The sequence below is a fragment of the Phycodurus eques genome, unplaced genomic scaffold (assembly GCF_024500275.1).
Source record: "Phycodurus eques isolate BA_2022a unplaced genomic scaffold, UOR_Pequ_1.1 contig_134, whole genome shotgun sequence".
Lineage (NCBI taxonomy): Eukaryota > Metazoa > Chordata > Actinopteri > Syngnathiformes > Syngnathidae > Phycodurus > Phycodurus eques.
Window position 1 is genome coordinate 21194 of NW_026904131.1, and position 8822 is coordinate 30015.

The 8822-nt window shown below is 43.5% G+C and overlaps 1 non-coding gene across 1 annotated transcript; it reads right to left on the reverse strand.

Annotated features, from left to right (window-relative positions):
- Positions 1-7906: 7906 nt before the first annotated feature.
- Positions 7907-7979, reverse strand: trnav-aac (transfer RNA valine (anticodon AAC)). The gene has a single exon. It is a non-coding gene; the product is annotated as a tRNA-Val (tRNA).
- Between the last annotated feature and the right edge of the window lie 843 nt (positions 7980-8822).

Sequence of the window (8822 nt, forward strand, 5' to 3'; positions counted from 1 at the left end):
TGTACCCCGGTCACCAGCTCTTCCAGCTCCTTCCCTCAGGTAGGCGCTACCGATCAACGCAAACTAGAACTAGTAGACATTCCAACAGCTTCTTCCCTCTTGCGATCAACTTCTTAAACACCTAACCTATAATTCCATTACAACAAGCTGGCAATTTTTTGACTTGAGTTCGTTGTCACATTTCTGTGGGGCCAATTATGTATTACTTGTGCACTCACTGTAGTTGTCTCGCCATGCTGCACTATTTGCATATACTGGCCACTCATGCCAGAGTAGCATCTGCTCCATTTGCACACTGATTGAGGAGTATCTGTAACATTTGCACAACCGACATTGTCCCAGATGATCGCACTACTCGTCACTTTAAACCGCATACACTCCTTGAAGTCTCAGCGCCCTTTGCACAATGGTCATTGCACCGGACTATTGCAATATTAGTCGTTCGAACTGCTCTAAGTGCTAGAGGACTCTGCATCTTTTTGCACAATTGTTTTTTGTCAATGTCTTTATGTCCCCAAAGTGTTCTGTAAATTGACTGTTTGTTGTACTAGAGCGGCTCCAACTACCGGAGACAAATTCCTTGTGTGTTTTGGACATACTTGGCAAATAAAGATGATTCTGATTCTGATTCTGATAAACTTTATTCTTTTTAGCAAATAATCATTACCATCTTTGGATCTATTAATAAAATATAAGGAATACATGTATATTTCAAGATGAAGATTGATTATATTTGAGGACGTTTAACCCTTTAATGGCCATTCTAGGCTTACATAACATAACGCCATAGTTTTTTATTAAACAAAGCACCAAAATGAATATATCCATCCATCCATCCATTTTCTGAGCCGCTTCTCCTCACTAGGGTCGCGGGCGTGCTGGAGCCTATCCCAGCTATCATTGGGCAGGAGGCTGGGTACACCCTGAACTGGTTGCCAGCCAATCGCAGGGCACATACAAACAAACAACCAACCATTCGCACTCACATTCACACCTACGGGCAATTTAGAGTTTTCAATTAACGTGCATGTTTTTGGGATGTGGGAGGAAACCGGAGTGCCCGGAGAAAACCCACACAGGCACGGGGAGAACATGCAAACTCCACACAGGCGGGGCCGGGGATTGAGGAAAAGCGTTATTGAAACACAATATCAACAAGTATACGACATATACACATTAAAAATATATATGTATGTACTATACAGTATAATGCTATGTAACGCTACTGCTTAAGTTAGGCTTACTATTGCACTTTATCGCTGTTGGTCAATGCCATATTTTATTTTGAAACCACTTTTCAACTCATAAATACACGCTGACATACACGCCTCAAATGTTTGCACACATACACCTCAAACACACTCACATGAACATGTCAGATCTATTCACATACCATCCTCAAATCCATTCATCATTTCCATCTCAAATGCTCGCATACATACTTGTGGGAGATTTATTTTAAGATAGATAGATAGATAGATAGACAGACAGACAGACAGACAGACAGATAGATAGATAGATAGATAGATAGATAGATAGATAGATAGATAGATAGATAGATAGATAGATAGATAGATAGATAGATAGATAGATAGATAGATAGATAGATAGATAGATAGATAGATAGATAGATAGATAGATAGATAGGGCCAGATGTGATCATGGTATGGAAAATATTAACGTTGCCCATTTTATGTTCGAGAAAATACGTTTGAACAGTGTTATTACAGGTGTATCAGTGCACAACCAAAGGATTGAGAGACTATGGGCAGAGCTCAATAGAGTTGTATCCAGACACTTTATAAATCTCTTTAACTTCATGGAGGAGCATGGGGTACTGGATTCGCTGAATGAACTACATCTATTTTGCCTGCACTATGTGTATCTGCCAAGAATTGAAAGAGCAACAACTGAATTTATCAATCAATGGAACAATTATGGCCTCTCTTCACAAGGGGGTGGCATGCAGGTGTTATTAAGAATGCAGGAATCTATCCAGCAATTAACAGTGTCTTTGATGATAAAAACGACTTTGGCGTTGATCAAGAAGGCCTATTACCTGAACTGCAAACTAATAATAATGTGGTGATTCCAGAAATTAATACAAACATGGATGACATTACAATGAACATGATTCAACAAGTGAACCCACTCGAAAATGATGGTAACCATGGAATAGATATTTTCTGTTCACTTCTGAACTTTATTCAGTGACTAAACATTGACTATACATCTGTTAAAGAAGACCAAGGTTTTTTTCCCCCTCTCAAGAGTTTGTAATTGGAGGTCAAGTTCATGAAAATTGTCTTATTTTTGTTACAAAAACACTAAAAACATTTTGGTTACTTCTGTAGATTTCTTAGCCATGTACTTTCACATTTGAGAATAACATGATCATGCTCGGCCAAACCCATATGTGTTCCCTCACGCAAAGTCGAACTTCTCCTTAAACAGTTCGTAAGAGGCATATAATGGCAACTTTATGCAATTAATGCACGTGCTGGCAAGAGGGAACAGAGAAAAAGCATCATCATCTCCTTGATGAAGGAACTGGACAGAAGGAGTTGGAGTAAAGCCAATAGGTGGTACCACAGATGCTCCTTTTGTGAATGCCAAGATTTTCTCAAGTTTGGATGGCCCCTCTTCTTCTGTTAGAACTAAACAGTCAGTTAAAGTACTTAAAAATAAATAAAATACACACACACAATAAGGGGGGTGGAATGAATGTGTGTATTTGACCACTAAAGCAAACCTTCTGCATCTAGATAGTAACCACCATCTCCTCAGCAGCTCTCTTATTGCTGAGGAGATGGTGGTTCCCTTCTGGGGAGAGACCAATATTGAAAAGATCATCCATCTGGTCAGCAGTCAGTTGGTGTGGCTCGAAGGAGAACAGGGGACGAAAGCCGTCTGGATGTTGTTGAATTTGCTGAAGAACCCCAAGAGTTTTCAGTCCTTCACAAAATCTGCAAACAATTGCACAAAGCACAACTGTAAAGTCAAATCACCCGTTGGTTTCATAGACTTTCATTATATTTTGTGACAGTCGTCTTAAACCGTGCTTGGCATACCCAAGAGAGAAAAGTGTACAACAGCTATTACTGCATACCTCTGAAATGGGCCTTGAACCCTGTGAATGACCTGAAACATGACAATGTCATGTACCAGCAGAGCCTTTTCTGTAATCGACTGCATAGGCCTCAAACATCCTGCATTGGCCAAGTAGTCGAGCAAAGGATTTATTTGATTTCTCGAGGTAATCAAGCGTTGTACTTTCAGATACCTAGCATCACAAGGATAAGCAGAGTGACTTATGGCAGCTTCATACAAGTCTTATTAAATTTTGACAACAGGGCTGGTTGATGTAGCCTTGAGTTTTTATTTTTTAACCCAAAATTCTCCAGACAGGGGGAGAAAGGCAAAGACATTCAAAACTCTGAAAGTTGCCCTTTAAATGCTACCCTTAAAATTTAAATACTGTGCACAAATTTTCAACATGAAATTAAATATTCCCTGAAGGATTAATATGTTACTGCAAAACTGAAAAAAAAATTAACAAATAAAAGGTGCTGCTTCCAAACAACCTTGTTTCACCAAATGCTTTCCTAACAGCGCACTGTTCCCTAACGTTACTATAAGTAAAAAGGGAAATGCGCTTTGCAATCAACACTTGCCAATTCAGCAGTGGTGGCATTCAAAGTAAAAGGTGGGTCGCTTCACCTTTCAAATTGGAAAACAAGAGAACTTTGCAATGTAAAATAATTGTAATGCAGTTTAAGATGTAACAACGACCAAATTACCTTTTTTACTTTATCCATGAGTTGGGTGTCAGCTATATCTTCAACATTTGGATTTGCTGAACCATTGACCAAAAGACTAAATAGTACTGGGGAAAGGAAGTTTGGTGGTGGACCGCCATGTAGCAAGCTCACTGCAGTGGCTCTCCCAGCAAAGTCGGACCAGTTCCCTCTGAGAGCTGCACAATGATATCATAAAAGGATATTTAATATTGAATAAAGAAAAAAAAATTCATCCATTTTCTTTTTACCGCTTCTCCTCACTAGGTTCGCGGGCGTGCTGGACTATCCCAGCTATCTTCAGGCGGGAGGCGAACCTAGCATGCATATTTTTGGAATGTGGGAGGAAACCGGAGTGCCCGGAGAAAAGCCACGCAGGCACGGGGGGAACATGCAAACTCCACACATTGAACCCCGGTCCCCAGAACTGTGAGGCAGATGTGCTAACCAGTCGATCAACGTGCAGTCAAAACATTTTTATCCATCCATCCATCCATTTTCTACCGCTTATCCGAGGTCGGGTCGCGGGGGGCAGTAGCTTTAGCAGGGACGCCCAGACTTCCCTCTCCCCAGCCACTTCATCCAGTTCTTCCGGGGGGATCCCGAGGCATTCCCAGGCCAGCCGAAGGACGTAGTCTCTCCAGCGTGTACTGGGTTGTCCCCGGGGTCTCCTCCCGGGGGGACATGCCTGGAACACCTCACCAGGGAGGTGTCTGGGGGGCATCCAAATCAGATGCCCCAGCCACCTCATCCAGCTCTTCTCGATGTGGAGGAGCAGCGGCTCTACTCTGAGATCCTCCCGGATGACCGAGCTTCTCACCCTATCTCTAAGGGAGAGCCCGGACACCCTGCAGAGGAAACTCATTTCGGCCGCTTCTATCCGGGATTTTGTTATTTCGGTCACGACCCACAGCTCTTGATCATAGGTGAGGGTAGGAACGTAGATTTGAGAGGTAAATTGAGAGCGTCGCCTTTCGGCTTAGCTCCTTCTTTACCACAACGGACCCATACAAAGTCTGCATCACTGCAGACGCTGCACGGATCCGCCTGTCAATCTCCCCTTCCACTCTTCCCTCACTCGTGAACAAGATCCCAAGATACTTGAACTCCTCCAATTGGGGCAGGATCTCATCCCCGATCTGGAGGTGAGCCCATGGGAAGGGGGACCCACGTTACCTTTTCGGGCTGTGCCCGGCCGGGCCCCATGGGTGCAGGTCCGGCCACCAGGCGGTCGCCTTCGAGCCCCACCACCAGGCCTGGCTCCAGAGGGGGGCCCCGGTGACTTGCGTCCGGGCAAGGGAAAACCAAGTCCATCGTATGTGATCATCATAAGGGGAACAAATTTTAGTTAAAAAAAAAAAAAGTTCCTACAGTCTGTCAAATGTGGAAGTAGGTCGGGGCATACAGTATTCCACATAAAAATAATCATGTACATTTATGTAATTCAACAATATAATCAACGCTCACTCCAATGAGGCCAGAGCAGAGCTGTATAGTAATAACAAAATCAAATTCTAATAAATTCTCAATAAATTCTAATATTTCACATGAAATAAAGCCAGTCATTACCTGTGAAGCCAGTCATTACCTGTGAAGCCAGTCATTACCTGTACTGTAAAGCGCCAAGTTCTTTCTGTTTTCCTTCCCCTCAAACATGGGTGACCTGAATCAACTAACTAACTAACTAACTAACTAACTAACTCACTAACTCACTATCTATCTATCTATCTATCTATCTATCTATCTATCTATCTATCTATCTATCTATCTATCTATCTATCTATCTATCTATCTAGCTATCTATCTATCTATCTATCTATCTATCTATCTATCTATCTATCTATCTATCTATGTTTACCTGACATCATCCCGGAATTTGCCCACAAAAGCCATCCCTGACACGTTGTGGAACAGTTTGGTGGTCCCAGTCCTTCTTGAATTCAAAGGCACTGAGTATGTGTCCATTTTTGTGCAACCATGATTTTGGACCATCACCTTGAACTGGTTGCCAGCCAATCGCAGGGCACTTACAAACAAAAAAAACATTCGCACTCACATTCACACCTACGGGCAATTTAGAGTTGTCAATCAACCTACCATGCATGTTTTTGGGATGTGGGATGAAACCAGAGTGCCCGGAGAAACCCATGCAGGCACGGGGAGAATATGCAAACTCCAGACAGGCGGGATTGAACCACACTCCTCAGAACTGTGAGGCAGACGCTCTAACCAGTCGTCCACCGTACCACCTATTTACATGATATCATTTGTAAACATTCAATTCTGCTTGTGAATTGTTGAACGAGCGCTTGTGGATCAGTGGGCACGCGCGTTTATTTTATAGACAAAAGTAACGCAATTTTGAAGATATTCACACACACACACAAGTTGAGAATCTTCACACGTGTGGGAAGGCCCGTCCCTCCATCCGCTAGGCGGCAGTGTTGCTGTCTACATTGAGAGTGTAGACTATGAAATAGATGATTGAGAGCTTGCGACTGTTATTATTTTAACACTGTTATAAAAATTTATTTTTTATTTTAACATTCCCAAAACGGTAGTCAAACCCGGGCTGCCGGGGTGAAAACAAGGAATCCTGACCACTAGACCAGATAATGGTGTCACTTCCATCCATTTTCAACAACGCTTATCCTGGTTAGGGTCGCGGGACGCTGGAGCCTATCCCAGCTGACTTCGGGCAAAAGGTGGACTACACCCTGAACTGGTCGCCAGTCAGTCGCAGGGCACATATAGACACGGACAACGATTCGCACTCACATTCACACCGTCACTGAGTGGGAACTGAACCCATGCTGCCTGCACCAAAGTCAGGCGAGTGTACCACTACAACATCAGTGGTGTCACTTCAACTTTCTTAATAAATCTTCACTTACTTTCAAGCCTAATTTTTCGGAAAACGACCAGGCCAAAACAAAAGAATTCAGGTTACATTCCCATACCGGGAGTAGGAGACCAGTGAAAACCACTACTCCTGACTGCCAGATCATATGGGACACATGTTGGTGTCTCTAACACTGATTCTTTCCAAAATTATGAATTAATTTTTTCAAGTGCAAAATATTTGAATTTTTTTGCATGAAGATCAAAGCCCTTCTTCTTCTTCTTCTTTCTCTAGATCTACAAAGACACAATGTAGTTCATTTTGACCCTCTCTGTAGTTTTCCATCAACATCCTCAAGGCAAATAATGCATCTGTGGTGGAAACATCCTTTGTGTGTGGAAACATCCTGTTGCTCTCAAATACTCACTTCTGAGTCCTGAGCTCACTAGCCTCCACTACTCTTTCCCATAACTTCATTGTGTGGCTCTTCAACTTTATTCCTCTATAGTTCCCACAGCTCTGCACATCACCCTTGTTCTTAAAAATGGGCACCAGCACACTTTTCCTCCATTCCTCAGGCATCTTCTCACGCGCTAGAGTTGAACAAGCTGGTCAAAAACTCCATAACCAATTCTCTGAGATGCTTCCATACCTCCACAGGAATGTCATCAGGACCAACTGCCTTTCCATTTTTCATCCTCATTAATGCCTTTCTAACTTCCCCCTTACTAATCATTGCCACTTCCTGGTCCACCACACTTGCCTCTTCTACTCTCCCTTCTCTCTCATTTTCCTCATTCATCAACTCCTCAAAGTATTCTTTTCATCTAGCTAGCACACTGCTGGCACCAGTCAACATATTTCCATCTCTATCCTTAATCACCCTAACCTGCTGCACATCCTTCCCATCTCTATCCCACTGTCTGGCCAGCCTGTATTGATCCTTTTCTCCTTCTTTCGTGTCCAACCTGCCATACTTGTCATCATATGCCTCTTGTTTGCCCTGTGTCGCATCTCAATATATTCCTTTCGCCTCTCCTCGGTCCTCTTCGTGTCCCACTTCTTCTTAGCTAACCTTTTTCATGTCCTGTGAGGTTCCACCACCAAGTCTCCTTCTCTCCTTTCCTGCCAGAAGATACACCAAGTACTCTCCTGCCTGCCTCTCTGATCACCTTCACCACATGCACACAACTAAGCTATGGTAACTTTTACTGCAGAACATCACCAGCACACCATGTACAACAGCTGCCTGACAAGCAAGAAAAGCTGTTTCCACCCGGTCTCGAACCAGGGACCTTTCGCGTGTTAGGCGAACGTGATAACCACTACACTATGGAAACTGTGGTGGCTGTTGTGCCCAAAAGCGGACATGGATTTATTGACAGACCAGACCACCAAGTTACCAACTCAGAAGCAGAATTGATCCATCCATCCATTTTCTGAGCCACTTCTCCTCACTAGGGTCACAGGGTTGCTGGAGCCTATCCCAGCTGCCATCGGGCAGGAGGCGGGGTACACCCTGAACTGGTTGCCAGCCAATCACAGGGCACATAGGAACAAACAACCATTCACACTCACAGTCATGCCTACAGGCAATTTAGAGTCTCCACTGAATGCATGTTTTTGGGTTGTGGGAGGAAACCGGAGTGCCCGGAGAAAACCCACGCAGGTACAGGGAGAACATGCAAACTCCACACAGGCGGGGCCGGGGATTGAACCCCGGATCCTCAGAACTGGGAGGCTGACGCTCTAACCAGTCGTCCACCGTGCCGCCAAGCAGAATTTAATATTTACAAAATGATAAGTCATAATGGAATTTATTTAAGCATTACTGAAGTCAGAATTCTTTTGAGAGGACCAAGTGTTTTGAGCAGTTATTGAGCCAACCATCTTTTCTTCTTATTTCGACATCACGATAATTCCTACAGCCATTTGTGATTTGAAGAAAGGAAACAAACAAAGTGAACACATGCAATGCAGCACTCTGAATTGGGTTTTACACCATATGCAAAGCTGAACACGAGTTAGCCAGGAGTTGATCCTCAAATCTTCTGATCCATTGTCAGATGTGTTATCCATTCCAGCCACAAGCCACAGAAAGGTTTGAAGCCCTCTGCAAGTCCCTGTGGAGGATTTTCACTGTCCCAGCAGCACGGCCACAAAAAAGCAACTGCAGGGGTTCG